This window comes from Chanodichthys erythropterus, chromosome 11 (genome assembly GCF_024489055.1).
Source record: "Chanodichthys erythropterus isolate Z2021 chromosome 11, ASM2448905v1, whole genome shotgun sequence".
NCBI lineage: Eukaryota > Metazoa > Chordata > Actinopteri > Cypriniformes > Xenocyprididae > Chanodichthys > Chanodichthys erythropterus.
The window spans coordinates 45,337,098-45,356,543 of NC_090231.1; the positions used below are offsets into that span (position 1 = coordinate 45,337,098).

A 19,446-nucleotide genomic window follows, 5' to 3' on the forward strand; every position below is an offset into this window, starting at 1 on the left:
CTCTTGAAGGAAGTGAGCACGGTCAGGAGCGATGTCTTCAAACACAGTATTTTTAAGCTCAACTGACTCTAGTGGCTCGAAGGGAGCTCTCTGTAGGCCCAAAAGTTGCCTGAAATGCGAGCTCCCTGCCTGTGGTGAATGAGGGTGTAGGTGAGAGTGAGGAAGCAGAACGTCGCTCATTGTCAGCACAGACCCAGTATGGCCCAGAGATATTGGAAACTGCTCTTTTATTGAGAAAGTGGGAACAGAAATAAAGGGATTCTCCACATCCTCCGGGGGAAAGAGCGATGCCTTCACCATCTCCTGGAACAGAGCAGTCTCCTCTATCTCTGAGTTACCCGTCTCAGGGCCACTTAGGTGTTTTCTTCTTGGAGGATTTAACAGCCTGGATGGACTGCGTCACCTTCCTGTGGGTGACTCGGGGTGGGTGGGATGGTTTCGGTCTCCACGGAGCCGGTGCAGACACTGGGGGAAGTCCTCAAAGACGAGCAGGCTGGGAGCCAGCCCACGGCAGATTGGTGGCAGTGTCATGCCAGGGCAAGAAGTTTTTTATGGCCTCCATCTGCTTCTGGACTGCCGAGAACTGCTGGGCAAAGTCCTTGACAATGTCGCTGCAGAGGCCAGCCTGGGAGATGGGGTGTCGAGGAAGCAAACTTTGTCTGTGTCCTTTATCTCAGCCAGGTCCAACTAGAGATGCCGAGAGTAGTGAGAGTGGAGGAGGCAGAAGAACAGCTTCAGGCAGCAAAAGTTGCCTTTTAAGTTTTCTGAACCTCCTCATGCACCTCCGGCAAAAAAGGCACTGGAGTGGTACGTGGCTGTGAACCACACCCAAGAACCAATCATTCAGCCGCAAGTGCTCTGGACACGGTGGAGGGTTCCACTCGAGCCCAATGCCCGTGTTGGCACAGAATAACATGGCTGTCCACTCCGAATCCAATTTGGTGTGAGTAACCACCCCGGTGGGGGACAGCTCATCCTCCTCATCCTCTCCAGAGGACAAAAGCCCACTCTCTGATAGAGCGATCAACATTCAATCCTCATCCAGAGCGCTAAATGAGATACAAGGTGACACCAACATCTGGCAACTCGATGACACATGCACTAGAGGAGTGGGAGGTTCGTGGGGGTGGACCCGACGAAGCTCCCACTGTAACACTCACAGAGAGAGCATGTACAATCCACGAGCACTCACTCAGCATGCCCAGAAGCAAAGTCTTAATTATCTGGTCCTATTCATACCCATATGTCTGGGTAGGTGTGACTCAGCATGCACATCTCAATGGCCAATGTCCATTGGAGGTGACTGGGCTCCCAGGTGAGACCCCATTACGTCAGTATCGACGTAACATTGAATGTGCCTGACTGAATGAGAACCACTTACTTCACTCCTGAATGAATCAGCCATTTGAACGAATTAAAGAATGAATGAATGACTTAATCATCAAGACATTTACCGCCACCTAGGCTTGCTACGGTAGTCGGTGTTACCGTTGTACAGTCACAACACTGGTTTTATCATTTGCCCACTGCGGCACTGAGACAATTTTTTTTCCACTTTAACGTGTTAAAAATATTAGCATTTAACCCTCTGGAGTCTGAGGCTGATTTGGGGCCTGGAGAAGTTGACATGCCCTGACATTTGTGCTTTTTTCAGTTGTTCATAAACATATTAATGACACAAGTGTCATTACACTGTATTCAGCACAAACTAGGCTACCATAACATGTGAGGAACATGTATGTACATGTTTTTGTTTTTGAAGGAATAATGTTTATGCGTGGTTATTGAAAAAACAAAAAACTTAAGTCACTGAAATAAGGCCAAAAAAAGTATATTAAATCTGTATTGACAAGACTTCTGGGTTTTGGATGTTGTAGACTAGAGTTTTTGCTTCAGAATTATGTAAAAATTATGCTGCCTACTCCTTCATATAAAACAATATATTGATTTAGTTTTTGTAAGACACTTTTTGTCAAGAAACACAGTATGCCTGGAGACATGAATCATCATGAATAATGGGTCATTTACACCTGAGAAGGCAAAATAATCACGTAATAATGACCTAAAATGACTTGCATTTTAATGAGGCCTTTCAGTCAGGTAGGCTGTGAAAAAACCCTCTGTAATCATGTCTCAGCTCAATTTTAAATAATGGTATTCTAGTATATTCTTTAAAATATCATGTATTTCTGTGATGCAAAGTGTCTGAACAATTATGTTACCTCTATGGCATTTCATATAGGCTTTTAGCTTAAAAGCATGCACATTTGGAGAAATATTGATGGATTCTTATATGTTTATGTCAATTTTCTATACAGAGGAGTAATATTTATTCAATATTTATAGTCATCACTATGAGTGCTGGATACTGTGTTTTCAATTCATACTTGCAGCCGGAGGGCGCTATGTACACCTTCAGGCCACAAATTCATATAAAGAAGAAAAGGAACCAGGAACTAACTGTAAGTCTTCTAGAGTTCGCTAACCATGGCTTTAACATCCAGATAAACACTTTTCAGGACAATAAATACACGATTGAGACAATGCATACAAGTATTGCCTCTGAATTTGCCTCTGAATAGCGTTCGCTCCGTGGGCGTGGCCGCATTAGCGGATAATGAGCTGAATCACGGACTTCTGACATGGCTCTCTTTTCATACAGATTACATAAACACAGAATGTTTGTATTCGATTTGACTTGCACAATTTAAAACCTGACATTTCAATGTTTCTTTAGACATAAGTGTCATGTTTTTTTTTGTCATTAGTATTCATAAGTTACAGTTCATTTTCTGAGAACTATCAGATTGGACTTCGTTAAGAGGGAGACGAGAGATCATGCATCATGTTAGTTTTCTTTATTTTACAAAAAGACAACATTGTGTTTTTACTCTGAGTGTACACAAATAAAAGAAGATTTTCTATAGTTTCAATTGATATATTGCTTGTGTCTCTATGACAAGAAATGAGAGTATTTTAAGTCTGTTTTGCTGCAATGTGAAAAAAATCCTGCAAAACGCGCCGGCACGTTAATGGACTCCAGAGAGATAATGCAATTAACGTGGTATCCGTTTTCTGCATTATATGATCACGCTCTTATTCATGCTAATGCTTTTAAACCATTCAAGCGCGACAGGGCAAAAGAGAACGTCCTGTCTGTGAATGTCCTGCCTATGTGACACACAACGCGCATTCGCCAGTATCTCTTCTCAAACAGAAAAACAATCCGTTTTATCGAGTGTTTTTCAGTAAGAGTAACCCACCATTCAAGCATTTGCCATTAATATGAAAGTGAAAGTCGGCCTTTCAGTAACAAAACATCGAAAGCTCAGCCGAATAGCTGATCATAGCTGTACAGGACGGGTTTTTATTTTTCATGTCAAAAACATTCCTCGTTGCGGAGAGCGCAGTTCATGGTTGCATAGCAATGACAGACGCCATGGGAGTGCAAGCACTTTGGAAACAAGGAGAAAGCGACGTGGCTGTGCTTTCCACACGTTTTTAGATGCGATATGTGAACGGTCCCATAAGCGGTAAAAAAAAAAAAAAAAAGGCCCCGCCCCCTGGTGACACCGGTATTACTGGTGTTGTCACATATCGATTAACCGGTGGGAAAATTTTCACACCGTCACATCCCTACCACCACCTACTGGCAGTTTTAGTTTCTTATTTAGAGTATAATTTCATTAAAATATAATTTCATATTTCCATAGTAATAATAATAATAATAATATTATTAATAATAATAATAAAACATTAAAGGTATAGTTCACCCAACAATTAAAATTCAGTCATCATTTACTCACCCTCGTGGTCTAAAAGAGTACGTGTAATAAATTCTATGTTGAATCAAATAAATTTTTTTTTTTTCTGAAGCTACTTTTTGTAATGTCTATTTGACTCTTTGACTTTTAATTATCTTTTGGGAATAATTTCTCAGCCAATGTGTGATTGGCTGTGCGATTAATTAATTGCCACATCATGTAATTAATTAGACAAAAAATTTTAATAGCTTGACAGCCCTATATATATATATATATATATATGTATATATATATATATATATGGGCAATTCCAGCGTTATGGACGTGACATTTGGAGTCAAAACTTGAAATATAAACGCTCAAAGAATGCATTTAATAGTAACATATTGAACCGTCTATTTATATATTCATAATCCCTTACTAAAGGAGTCCAGACATTAGAAAAATGTCAGTCTATTCAACTGTTTTATATTTTAGATGAGGGGAAATATACAGCGTTACGGACGTGACAAAAAAAGTCACTAAGATTTGGGTGACAACATATTTTTTAAGAATTCTGTGAATTACATTGCGCAAACCAAAAGTAATACTGCCCACTGAATGAAGAAGGGTTGGCTCTCCACAGAGCATAAAATAATAATTTTATTTCATTTTTCATGTTCGCATTAATGAGGAAAAAACAACGTTACGGATGTGACAGTTTTCCGTTACGGATGTGACCGGTCTGAAAGCGGCACAGAAGACTGGTTTAAAACTGCTTTAAAACTTTCACAGAGACCTCAAGCAAGCATTTAAACCACCAAATACTGAAATCTGGGATACCAGTATGGTAAGACTCCACAATTTATCAACTTTTTACTAAACTTTATACAAATGTAACGTTATACTCTGTAGTGCAAAAGGTTATGGATTAGACCTATTTCTCGTGTTGACAAGCATGTGCGTTGTTCAAGAATCAATTTAGAGACCATGATTTTCCTTCTTACAGAACTGCTTGCTAAAATACATTGACAAATATTAATGTTTATCATAAAGCAGTTTAAAATCGCATGTTTTCCCCACAGTCAGGTGAACCGATTGACACTATTGCCAATCGCAATCATGTCAGTTTTATGTTTTGTGTATGAATGACCACACGGTTTTTTTCGTCTAGTTTTCAGAGTTTAAAGCGGAGTCTTGAGTCAAAATGATCAAACTTTATTTCAAGTCAAAATTATTGCAATCTTATTATTTTCATTTTGTCAGCTTGATCGCGCAGATTGTGATCAATATAGGCTAGGCTATTCATTTTTAACCAACCGGTAACGCGACATCCCAATTCCCGAGGTAAGTGTCCTATGAGACACAATGCTCTTCTATAAGTTGTACTGTTTCATATAGGCCTACCTTTTGATGTTCATATTTCGTTCTCTGGCAAGAGGAAGAGAAGATCGGTTCATGTGCACCTGATCCGCCGCTTACAGGCGCTGCAGTAGCTAATCTGTCACGCGCCGTAGGCTATTAAAGAGCGACATCTATTGTTTAAATTTTGTTATAAAATCGACTGAATTTGAAAGTTAAACCTTTTTCATATTAAAACTAACAAAGCACAAAGAGTATTGCGATTATTGGATATGTTCTGATATGGTAAGCCTGAAACAGATGATAGCAATATAAAGAAGCAAACTCATAGGATTTAATATGAAGCGTCCGTAACGGTCACGTCCGTAACGCTTATTATGGTTGTTCAGAGCAACGTAGTGAAATGAATTGTTGATCCTAATAAGCATAAACATAATTTAGCTTTGCATATAAAGTTTCGAGTTATTTGCATTTATAATTGTTATATGAAATAAACTTAATCTTTAAAACGTTACGGACGTGACAGAGCACTGAAGCGTCCTGACCTCTTTATTCTAGCTCTTATAAATTCATCAGGCAGTGCTGTTATGACTAAATGAGTGTATTTATTTATCAGGCATGTATCCATCTTTCTACACAATGCTTACTGCTAAAATAAAGTTTAAAAAAATGGGGTCTTTGATCCCTTTTTTGAAAGCATGAAATATGGTTGGTTGAAAATTTAATTTAAGCATTGTTGCTTACCACATATATTGTGGATAAACAAGGCAATTTTCTTAAAATTTCTGTTAGAGCACATTAATACAGTATATTACAGACCTAAATGGACAATTTAAAAAGGGTTTTGTTCTTTTGGTTAAAACTTTTTTTTTTCATGGTAAAGATGACCTTTGCGTGGAATTGCCCATATATATATATATATATATATGCACTAGGGATGTCAATTGACCTTAACCAGGAGTTTGATTGACAGGCGATCTAACCAATCATAACGCTGAATCTGCCATTATGTCCAACAAAGCAGTCAGGGGAGTTAGTAGATTAATGGTGGATTTGATGCTATAAATCAACTAGAAGGAAAACATGATTGGTTCACGAGCTGCATGAACTGAGGCACCACAGTGATCTGTCACATCACATTAAAGAGCCACAAAATGGTATTTATTGTTTAAATTTCTTTAAAATTTACAAAATTTGACATTTGAGACTTTGTTTCATATCAAAAGTAACCTACTCTGTCTTGTCAGCCGACGCATTCTCAGTGTCCTCTTTGCTCCACGACGTATTTTTCACTGTGTGAGAACATGCGTGTGGTGTGAGAGCGGCGTCATGGTTTGTCAGGCATAACAGTAACGGGAAGCAAAGGGAGCGGGTCTTTGCAAATGTCAATTAATACAAATAACCATGATTGATCGTTGTTTAAAATAATTAAATGTTAGCCTTAATTAATCGATTAATCATTAGCCTTAATACTTCAATATGCGTTTACTGCAGTGGCATATATCAACAGCATGACTGGGTGTGCAAATGCTGCTCAAAACGCCATGATCGTCACCAAATGAACATGAATGAGGGTTTTTAATCTAAATAAACAGCTAGTAGGATTGTAAAATTAGTTGATCATTTATTAAATTACTTATTTAATAATTAAATATAAAGACTAATACAACATGTCACCAACGCCGCCTCAGATGTGTGCTTGTCAATGTCCTATTGTGGATGTTCTGGAACAACATGCTGAAAATGACAACTAAACCCAATGAATTCACAACAATTTATTAAAATAGTGTTCTCATTAGTAGGGCTGTGACGGTGGCAATTTTTTACTACCGCGGTGGTAAATCACCAACAACCGCCGGTGTTGCGGTGGTGGGGTCCGAGGGGGGGAGGGTTTTTATATATATATATATATATATATATATATATATATATATATATATATATATATATATATATATATAGTGTTAGACTTGCGTTTCGCCGTCATTTTGATGGACAGGATTGTAAAAAAAAAAATCCATTATAATCATTACCCGTCATTTTAATTTTTATATTTTAATGATAAGACATTTTATTCACGAACTTACAGGATAAGCAAATAGGCATAGGCTTGCATTTATTTATACTATGAAAAGAAAGTTGATCAAAGACAAGCTGCGTCACTTTCAGTTTTCATCTTGAACTCTTGTCACGGATTGTGAGTGAATGCGATCATCCTTTCCTCTTTACTACTGTACAGAACGAAATAAACATGAATGAAAATAAAAAATATGTTGAAAGATACAGTAGCTTACCGAAATCTGTATCACGTCAGTTCAGTCAGTGTTGCCAACAATGTCACCTAACATTATACCTCAGAAAAGCCATTCGTTGACCATAAACTTATAGTCAGCAAGAAAAATAAAAAAAACTTAAGCATGCATAAGTAACTTTATTATTATACAATTTACTTCAACTGGGTGCTCGTATGTGTGTAACCAAGCGCATCGTTTTAATTTTATTCTGGAGACTGAACTCGCACTCTGCTGCCACACTGGAGCGCACTCACCACCTACTAGACAGGAGTGGGAATTACAAAAAGCTTACATACAAACTACATATTCTGTCAAAATGACGGACGGGCTGCAGATTTTTTTCCATCACTGCTAAACAAATTCAATCAAAGACGGAAAATTTTCAGTTAACGCAATCTCTGAGATATATAAATATATATTATATATGATGTCACACTACCGCCGGTGACACTCCACGTGGCGTGGTTGTCATGCTTACCGTCAGAGCCCTACTCATTAGTGTTGTGTAACATGACAGTCCCAATTAGGGCTGCACGATTTATCACAATTTTATCGCACGCAATTTGGCAAAGGCTGCGATTATTTAACGCGCAGCTTGTCAGAGCTGTACAGCTCTGAGATCAGTGGTAAATGCTTTTCCATCTGAAAGCGAGAGGGTGCTCTCGCGCAGAAACTGCAAATATGCCCTGCTGCTGAAGTAGAGTAGAACAAGCATCATTCCAGGAAATCCCATACGCTGTATTGCTGTAGCTGAATAAACAGAAGATGGAAACATTTTGATTGATTAAACATAACTAATAATCACACGACTGATTTATTCTGTGTAAGAAGCCACACCATCTCACAGATCATCTGAGTGTTGCTTTTTTTCAAATGCACATTATAAACGATTCAAATTCGCAGTGCTTTCAGATGGATTAGCATTTGGAGCCATAGTTCATTGACAAGCTGCGCATAAAAAATATTCGAAGCTTTGCGATTTCATAATCGCACTAAACCAAATAGTTTAAGCACGATTTCAATGTTTTTTTTTTTTTCGAATCGTCCAATTAATCGTGTAGCCCTAGTCCCAATCATAGTTATTGTTAGTTGTGCATTGCTGTTTGAACCGCACACTGAAGCGCTGAATGAACACCGGTAAACTGGAGCACTTTGCTAGCACATTAATAAACTCAAAGAAAAAAACATATCCTATAAATGTATCCGCTTAATTAGGTATATACAAAATAGACATAATATTACAAATTATAGATCTGCACAAAATTACGCAAAAGTGAACTTGAACTAACACATGTTAGTCCAGAGTTTCCCACAGGATTTTGTGACTTGTTGCAGCAGATGATGTCACGTGCTAATTAGCATATTTATGACGTCATTATATTGCGTTTGCATTCTACTGTTTTGCTTCAACACTGACCTGTCACATACTGTAATACAACTGAATGCCCAATAAAGCTGTTCCTATTATTTATATTTTTTTTGTTTGTTTGTTTCTGTTGTCAGACATGAGACAACCATAAAATAGTGACTAAACACAACCCATTAATACTACACGTTAACCAGGAGTCACTCTCATAATACTCCTTAAAGTGTAATGAAAACCCCCCATTTTAGCCTGTTCATTATACCTCAGAGCTGAGAGTCTGAGAAAATGGGTGTGTAAAGCTCTGGACAAGTGGGAGTGTAAGGGATGGGGTTGGGAGGGAAAACAATGAAACACAGACCTACAACAAACTCATTATACAGAATAATGAATATTAATATATGAGCATGGAGAAAAATGAAAACAAACTCCCAAGCACAATGGAGAAATGCGCAAGAATATTTAAAAGGACTAATAATATTTCCATTACGTTTACAAGCACTGCAGTCTCATGATAAACGACACATAGTTTAACACTGAAAGAATAAAGACATTTACTATTTTTGTCCATTCTTCTTTGAATTTTCTAAATCATTCTTTTGTGTATCAGAATAATCGTGTCATCGCGTTCAGACACCACTGTATCAGTATCCAGTTTGCACTATATTTCATTTGAAGAAGACATGATGGTTCAAGTTTGGTGCAGTGTGTGAAATACGTCTATAAAAACTTTAAACATTAAACTTTAAACGCATACTTTATTTTGTATATGATCTATAATCTACGTGGCCAGAACTGTTAAAGGAGCTCCGCTGAAACCGATCATATGTTCGCTCCGCGCGTATATCGTAACAATCCTATTTTTCATGTGTCCGTATTCAAATTGCAGTTCAGATAGTGAACAGAATATTACAGGTTTTTGTTTATTTTTTTATTTTTTATTTTTTTACAGTGCAGAGTAACAGAGCCCTTTATATATTAAATTGTGTTTTGTTTTGACATCTTTGTTTATTTGTTGTGCTTTGTCCACAGTTTTGATTGTGCTAAATCATATAAATAAATAAAAAAATCACACAATATGTTTGCAGATATTTAGCAGACATGCTAAGTTCAGATACTTGTTTCTCAGAAAAACAATGCTACAGCCATGTATTCTACTTTGAAATCTGCATTCCGTGTCGGAATGTCTGTCTTTGTTTTTTGTTGCCAATTAACCCAATAGTATTTCGACACCCCGGGTTGTCAGTTGGCAGAAAAAACAGCATATTGCAGCCATGGAAGCCAGCAAATGAACTGGGTCAGAGATTGCATATTCTACCTGACCTGAAAAGCCTTGGCATCCATAAAAAAGCTCTGTGGCCAGAGACGTTTGCTGATCAACTTACATAGTAAAGCTTGTCATTTTCTATTGTCAACTGCCCTCCCTGTTGTATGTCCTCCTTAATCTGGCAACCTGCATGAGCATCAAGTCTGAGGAGGAGGGGGTGGGGGAAACTCTCTCCAGTATTGTGAATTTAGACTGCAGTACTCATTTCAACCACTAGCTCTCAATACTGTATCTTTAAGTAGTGGATTGAAAATGTGTTAAAGAAAAGCCAAAGTATGTAGTAGCATTATTATGGTACAATAATCCAACCATTTCAGACAATTAATTTCATAATTTGTTAAACAATAAGATTAGCTGTTTGAATGGCTATGAGTTAAACATGTTACAAAAGATGGAAAAAAAACTTGCCTAACATGTTAAATTGCTACTTTGAATAAGAAACATATGTGCATTGTGCAGATCTAGTTTTCTCCAGTACGTAGTTCTTAAGATAATTAGGGCTAGGTTAAAAATATTGATTTATCGATTTTAATCAATGCTCATTTTCTTCAGCCGTTAAACGATATTAGTTCCTTAATCCCAAGAATTAATCTTTAAGTCTATGCTGGTTTCAGATGATGCGTGAACAAAACTTAACTAAAAATTATTTGTAGCATGCCGCCCATGCAATAAATCACAATATTAAGCTTATTAAGCTTTTGTTACTTTTGATAAATAACTGTTTTTGCAAAAACAGGCAGTAACGACACCAAAATTTTAGATACCAGAGAAAATATATAATTCTCTATTCCAATTTCGATACCACAGCTATACCTAAGCCTAACTAATATAAATTTCAAACATTATTAAAGACAAACAGTCAGTAATAAAATAAGAACAAAATCAAATTACAAGCAAAAGCCCAAATAAACACAATACAACAAAGATACAAATAAAATAAACAGTGTTTTTCAGGTTTTTCAGGGAGGTCTGAAAGTAGGCTAGTTTTCAGGTACAGGAATTTAATAAAGCAAATGTAAAATAACACTGCATAGTCTTCACTGTATAAATTAAACCTTATTAATTAATCCTTATTCAAGTTACAAAAGTTATTCAGTCATGAGCAGCGAGTGATTTTTTTCTTTGTCGTTTGTTGTAGGCTGCACGATTATGACAAAAATCATAATTGTCGATTATTCCCTTGAAATTGTAATTGCGATTATTAATGACGATTATCACAATTTACATTGAATGATGTTTTGAATAGCTTTATATCATTGTTTGAATGAATAATCATGTTTTGCTTGGTCTGTTCAAAGTCACACTGGATTTTCTCCTCAGTGTAGGTTGAGAGGTCCATCTATCACTCTTTTCCATGTTTGTAGAGTTAGTTTGTGGAGTAAATATAGGCTGGTGTTGTCATAATACTGGAATTTCTAACTTCGATATGATACCTTGAAAAGTAATGATATTTGATACCATTTTCGATACCACAGGGGGAAAAAAATCATGTATATACTGTCAGATATTTTTAATATTATTTTTTACTTATTATTAGTCAAAAAATTTCTTCTGAAGAGATCACTTTATATGATAACGCTTTTAAGCTTTTCTCATACATAAACGTTGATCAGTTACCATTATAGTTATCTCACAAATATTTGCTAACTCGATGTATTTTTTTTTACAATGTTTAATATTTGTTTTTACAATGGGGTAATTTTGTTGCAATGTATTAGACACAGCACAAGGAAGCTTGATTTCAAATGGTAAATTGAATTTAAAAAAGACAAGTAAACAGTAATAAAATAAGAACAAATGAACAAATGACTAACTATAGCACAAATACAATAGAATAAAGATAGAAATTAAATAGACTGCTTTCTATTTTCAGGCAGGTCTAACTAGAGTAATCAGGTAAGAAACTGAATAAAAAAAACAAAGTAGGCTAATCAAATGCAAAATAACATTGGATAATTTTCATTCTAAAAATTAAATACAGATTAATCAATTAAAGTTACAGAAGTTAATCAGTCAAGAGCAGATTTTCTCTTTGTCTGTTGATTAACAGTAACAACATAGAGAGCGGCATGTTTATTCGGCTACTGTCCCTTTAAGACCTGACGAACGCACAGACACATTCCTCCTGAACTGTTTTACATTAATACTCACCAAGATGGGCATTGTGATATTATTTCTAAATGTATTTGACCATTAGAAAAGGAGGTAATTTTGGCACATGAATGTCAAAGGCGGCTTTATTTTGTGTCTGGCTTTGTGTGAATGAGAGGGGGCCCGTGCGTCTCAACTCGCTGTCAGAGAGGAGAGCGAGAACACGCGGTGTATCGATACTGCAGAAAGGAGGTATCGTTTCAGATATTTCAGTATCGATAGGTACATGATTCACCTCTCACAACGTAACATGCTCAAAACACGCAGAATAATGTAAGTGGATATTTTTCCTTGTAATCGTGCCTTTGAACGATTACGAAATTGTGGCATCCATAATCGTAATCGCGATTACAAATTCGATTAATTGTGCAGCCCTAGTTTGTTGCATTAAAATCACAGATTACAGCAGAAATATTAAGATGTTGTCACTTGATCTAATGCATGGATCTAATTTACTGATACTGTACAGATGCGTTTACTTTTACTAACTGTTTACATTCATTTAAAACATAACTGAAGTAATTTTTTACTAGGATACTCACTATTTTTTGACATAATTTTGTGTGAATTTGATCCACTAAAGTGCATAAAGACGTGAAAGAGAGCTCAGTTTAGTATTCGCACGATGTTGTCGATGCAGCTTTCTGGGCACGCACTTCGGATGTGTGCGTGCATTAAACTTCCCACACAGAGCACGAATAAAGAAATGAGCTCCCTTTCACTTGAATATTTCAACAGTCAAGGCTTAAACTTTCCATGCAGCACTGGCCTGTGCCAACTGTCCCGAGCGTTGTTAATGTCTGTTCATGTTCATGCATTGTTAGAATTTCTAAAAATTTTACTGGCCAACTGATTAGTGACATTTCATTTATTCAACAACTCCGATTTTCACTCGAATTTGGCGTTTGGTGAGCGTTATTTTTAGGCCCCTGCATACACACACACACACACACACACACACACACACACACTATACACATACTTGCACATATAGGGGTGCGAGATATGACGATTTTAGATTGTCTCCACAATCTGCCTTTGAAGAAAGATCGTATCGTGCTTCAGCGCACATCAGTTGTCTGGTTGCATGAAAGTTATAAAGGTTAAGGGTACCCTTAGTGAAACATGGGCTGCAAGAAAAGAAAAACCTAAGGGTCCACTTAAGGAACCTCAAGGCTGTCATTATATATTTCCCTTAATTACTTGTGTTCCCTTAAGTTCTCATATGTGTTGCTAGATTGATAGATACTCAGGGTGGTTGTTAATGTGTTGCTAAGCAGTTGCTAGGGTACTCAGGGTGGTTGCTAGGGCACATGGGCAGGTTGCTAGGGTGTTGCTATGTATTCGCTGGAATGTATAATATATGGTAACAATGTGTATAATCACATTGTTACCATAACATGCTAAGTTCTAGATAGATAGATAGATAGATAGATAGATAGATAGATAGATAGATAGATTATAAATAATAGAATGGAAGCTTAAGTGAATCTAAATGGCTTAGAAATATTAGATGTAAGCTTACATGAGTTTATGGAGACAATTGGAGTTTGAAGAGTCTTGGCTCATTTGAACTGAACATTCCGTCAATGTAAGCCTATGGGATTTTTTCAATGAGTTTTGATCATCGTTTTTTTTTTTTTTTTTTTTTTTAAGGGAAAACTCTTAAGTCCGAACAGTTAGAAAAGATGTAGCACACTAAAAGTCAGAACAGTCTGAAGGTACTTGGGTAAAGTTGGTTTTATATTCGCACATTCGGACTTCTGATGGATTCAGACTTTCCAATAAATGTGCAATAAAGTAATGTTTGCGAATTTTAAGCAGCGACATGATATTGACAACCAACGATTGTCAACTTACAACATTTTTCACAGTCGATCAAAATAGGCAAGTATTGTTTTAATGGCATATTTACTTGTGAATGTCCACTGAATGTCCAATGTAGTGTGATTAACAAGGCTATTGAATACGGATGTCCGAATGTGCGAATATAAAACCAACTTTACCGAAGTTCTGAAGGTCTGGCCCAAGTTTGGTGGTTATAGTTTGAAAACTCTAGTCAAAAATTTTAGCCTCAGAATAATAATTATATAATAATAATAATAATAATAATAATAAGTTTAACGTTAAATCAAAGAACACCGTGTTGGCTTTCTAAAGCCAACATAATAATAATAATAATAATAGTAATAATAATAATAAGACATCTCTATTTCAGCAGCAGTAAAAGAAAAAAACAATAAAAAAAATAATAATTTTAAGTGTGAAAACTACAATCTAAGACTAAATGAATAGCAATTACCTTTTAGGCATGGGTCCCAGTGCAGATTACACAGAAAGCAGCAGAGTTTTTAACTACTCATTACCCCGTGACAAAATAAAGACGGGTTCCCTAGATGATGCATGATGATTTCATATTCTCTTCAGTATAAGTTTCAGATAGCCTATCCTACCCTTAAATGCAGTGACTTTACGACTATTGATTGTAGTACGATCAAGTAAGAAGTACAGTGAGGTTGATTCTTCTTCTTTTGGTTTCAAAGCGGGTTGCAAAACAACTTCACAAAAGCATACCGCCACCTTCTGGGATGGATTATAAATTCAACATTTCTCACGTAATCCCTATTCCAATTTTTAATCCACTATTTCTTATAAATCTCACGATTGTATTCATTTGTTTTCCCGTATTTTAGCCATTGTTTAGCTATTAGCCTACTTATTGTGAATTATTCTTATCCTAACGATTTCAATTCTTCCTTAAGATTCATCCTTTCTCTTTCATATGCATTACATATACCATCAATAAATGCTCCACTGTATCCTCTATTAAGCACATAAGGGTCATTCTACAGAAATGTCCACTTTTGGTATGGCAAGATGTCTTAAAATGTATTTCTTTTTCTAACATTTAAAGTTAGACCACATTATTAGATTACCCTTTGACTTTATGAATACACATAAATGACAGCTTAATGATTTTTTGTTGTTGTTGTATTTGTGTGCATATATTTAAAGACCACATGTACCATTTTTGTCTTACTGGTGTTACCTTACTACGGAGCCCCTAAAGGGACGTGGTGGTGGAAAAAAAATTTGGGGATGGGAGGATTTTATTTTATTTTTTTCAAATATTTTGCGTTCCCTCGCAAAACTTTTGCATTCCTCCGAGAAACCTTGGCTGTTTCTCAATTCCAAGAACGCAGAGAACAGACTTGGGTAACACTTTAGATTACAGCCCGGAAAGTACTGCGTAATTACAACAAATTTACAGCGTAACTTTCAATAATTATAGTGTAACTATACAGTAAGTATGTTTAAGTATAGGGGAACAATATGTGAAGTATTGGGAATAAAGGGGTAACAACCAGGAAAAATAACAAATTATTCATACTTTTAATATTTTATAACTAAGGGGTACGTATGACATAACTAAGGGGTAAATATGACATTACGGGCCGTAAATTAAAGTGGAGCTTGTTACCCTCTTATTTCATGTAGTTACAGGGTAAGTAATTAATAAAAATAAATAAATAAATAAAAACGCAAACAGTCATATCACTTGGAAAACTTTATTTGAAAAAGAACACCCGGAAATGTGCTCACCGTTTACTCATCTTTTACCCTCATGCCATCTGAGATGTATACGACTTTCCTTCTTAAGATAAACACAAAAAGGATTTTAGGAAAAAAATAGATAATCTGGGAACGCTTTATAATGCAAGCTCACGTGTTCCTAAAAGTCGAAGCATCAAACAGCACAAACAGCAATAACTACAGTAATCCATACGACCCTAATGGATGAATCGATGTCTTCTGAACTGAAACGATACGTATTTGTAAGACAAATACCAAATATTTGAATATTTTTAAAACTTTAGACCAGCTGTCTTCTGCGCGTGCATGCGAGGGTTGAGAGTTCATGCTTGACGTAACTTGAAGCGTGACGTAGGGCGTGCTGAGAAACTCACGCAGATGTTGGATGCCGTCAGTTTTTTTTTTTTAATTATTTTTTTAGTAATGCTCACAACAAAATACACAGAATAACAGATAATGAGAACGAGAAACAAACAAGACAGAATAACAGAGACGGCAGTTCTCGCGCGAGTTTCACACGAATCGCCCGCAAGAACGTCATGAAAGCTTCACGTTGCTCATTTCAATGTGCTTCATCGAACGCAAAGTCGACTCTCATGCAGGCGCTGGTGACAGTTGGTCAGAAGCGAAAAGATGAATAGCCTAAACCATGAGAAAATTTCGGGGTGTACTGTATTTTCATATAATACAGAATAGCAACGGGATTCCTTCTTAAGATTCATCAGCCGAGAAACAAGAGCAGGTGGAAGCCAAGCGAGAAACAACAACAACCAAAAAACGGACAAAACTTGTTACTTTCTGTCATAAAAAATGAATAATAAGTGTTGTAGACCTGTTTTTAATAAAGTTGTTTTTCAAATAAAGGTTTCGGAGTCAGTGATATGAGATTGTTTGCATTTTATTAATTACTTACCCTGTAACTACATGAAATAAGAGGGTAACAAGCTCCACTTTAATTTACGGCCCGTAATGTCATACTTACCCCTTAGTTATATGTCATAAGTACCCCTTAGATATAAAATATTTACAGTATAAATAATTTATTATTTTCCTGGTTGTTACCCCTTTATTCCCAATACTTTACAAATTGTTCCCCTATACTTACATATACTTACTGTATAGTTACACTATAATTATTGAAAGTTATGCTGTAAATTCGTTATAATTACGCAGTACTTTCCGGGCTGTAATCTAAAGCGTTACCCAGACTTGCATTCTCGTGGAGTCCAGTCTTGCCAGGCGACCTTGAAAGAACGATCTCGGAAGGACGCGAGGACAGAGAATGCATCATTTGAGAATTGAGATGTGCTGCGATCTTGTTGCTCAACTGACCGTCCCAGCATATTATAAGTGGCTAATGCACAATAAATACAACATAACGTCACAAACAATTGTCATAACCTGTCACATTCTTTCATATTATTATAGACATTGTTTTTATATAACTGTATATCTCTTTATTTCACCGCATGTATTTATGAAAATGAGTAGCCTTTGGCTGTTATGCTTTGTCAATGTTAAGATTATTTTTTATATGCCAATAAAAATAGGCCTACTGCAGGCTTTCTTCAGGTTATCATTTTATTAAAATTAAGCAAAACAAACGTCATGTATTTGCAAGCTTGTAGCTGGAATCTAACGAGAACTTTAAAGCTTACAGGCTTCCGTACATCGACCGCCACAGCGTCTTCTGGGATTTTTAACGGTTCGATTCCCTCAAGTTTGCATTCGATGCATCCTCGATATCAAGAACACATCCGGGTACTTTCATGCGTCCTCCGTTCTTGCGTTCTTGAGTACTGGAATGAACTTCGACGGTTGATGATGACGTAAAGCAAGAACATAAGGACGCAAGATCGCTGAAGAACGCATATTGAGAAAAAGCTTTTGCGTTCCCTCGCAAAGATATTTGCGTTCCCTCGTAAAACTTTTGCGTTCCCATGCAAAGATGTTTGCGTTCCCTCGCTGTTAGATCAAAATCTCAGTAATAGGTAGAATATTTGTAATTCCAGTCATCAGTTAAGAAACAGGCGCCTCAACCCTTGTGATGTGTGGCAGCAGCAGCACGAGGCCTCGGGAGGATGACCAAGCAGACACAGATCAAGTGTGGTACAAAGCATTCTCCGATTTATTCAGGAAGAAGGGTCATATTTATAGACATAGGTTAAACAACAATCTCCAGGATGGCTTGAGCATCCAATCATACGACTTAAGAATCAAACTTACCATGTATGGCATTTCAAGAAAAATAATAACAAATAAGAAAATGTATGTGCGTAAATGTGTGTGTGTCTTCAACTTCTGGTTGTGTGTGAGAGTGTCAGTGTGTCCAAGGACTGCTACTTCTTGTTTTGTCTAGGTGGGTACATAAGCTGCACAATGGAAAAATCCCAAGACACAGAGAAAATCAGAAAGTGAAGCCCAAGAAATAAGAAAATATTTAACAATATGGCCACTTTAAATCATTTATGATTTAGTGCTTCCCTTTAAAGAAAATTGATCAATCTGTTTTTCAAATAATAGCAAGCAAAATCTAAACACATAATCATAATCTAATGCTGTGATCTATGGATTATTCCAAGACTTGTCTTAATCATTCCCTGTAAGGATTGTAATATGCATAGAGCCAAACATAAAAGTAGTAAAATCATTAGTAGAACAGGAAACAACAAATTAAAGTATGTCACCCAGTTAGAGAACCATTGTCTCATCCCTTTACCCCAGTCATATGCTTCAGGTGGATCAACAATTATGGTTTTCATGTGATTTATCAAGTCAAGAATATTGTTGTAGTAATCTGGAATGGAAAAACAGCATGACAAATTCAACATTTTGCATAGTCCTCCGGCCTTAGCTGTTAAAATGTCTAAGGTCATTCTGTTCTGAATTACAGCACTTCTTATTGCTCTCATTTCATCATTTAACAGAGTGATAGAATCAGCAGTGTCATTCTTCATTTGTTCTAACATCAAAGCCAGTTCATTTATCTTTTGCAAGGCAGCAACCACTCCCCCAAAGGGGAACATTCCCCAACCTGCACTCGTCGCTTGTGATGTCCATGGATCTGCAAGGATGTATCCTCTGTATGTAGGCATTTCTCTCTTCTGTCTGAACAAAGGGTGTGAACTTGGTAATTCAACAAAATGAATTCCTGGTGCTACTATAGCAGGATAGCAGCATCCACTCCAGGCAAAGTCCTTGGGAAAAGTAGTAACTCCTTTACCACCGCACACCCAGTATAGAGGTGTCTTATGTGATGTAAACAGTTCACTGAATGGGCAGTACCCAGAGACATTCATCTCTCTGATTGAACATTTCAGTCCATTTTTGGTTCGTGTGACGTCAATCGTCGTTTTGCAGACTGAATTTCCCATTTTGTGTTTACCATTCTGACTACACACACAAGTGTCCCCCATTGCACCCTAACTTCTTTTAGGTCAGTTCGCCTTGTTGAAGGTTCACATTCATTTTTCACATACTTTTTGCACAGATAAAGCACAAATCTAACACCAATTTGGTTGTCTTGTGTACATCTGCAATGCAATACAAAGCATTAATTACTTGGGCTGTCTTTGCAGCACTTGTGTGTGAGAGACCATGATAGTGACGTAT

The 19,446-nt window shown here is 36.7% G+C and overlaps 1 protein-coding gene across 3 annotated transcripts in view; it reads right to left on the bottom strand.

The window, feature by feature from the left end:
* fastkd3 (FAST kinase domains 3) overlaps positions 1-14,760 on the bottom strand; it is a 44,749-nt gene extending 29,989 nt beyond the window's left edge. For 2 of the 3 annotated variants that reach the window (XM_067399904.1, XM_067399907.1), the window contains exon 1: positions 14,543-14,760. The gene's annotated coding sequence lies outside the window, so the exon portion shown is untranslated. Of the gene's footprint in view, positions 1-7,399; positions 7,470-14,542 lie in introns of those variants that run through there. The other variant, XM_067399906.1, reaches the window with a different exon arrangement.
* Between the last annotated feature and the right edge of the window lie 4,686 nt (positions 14,761-19,446).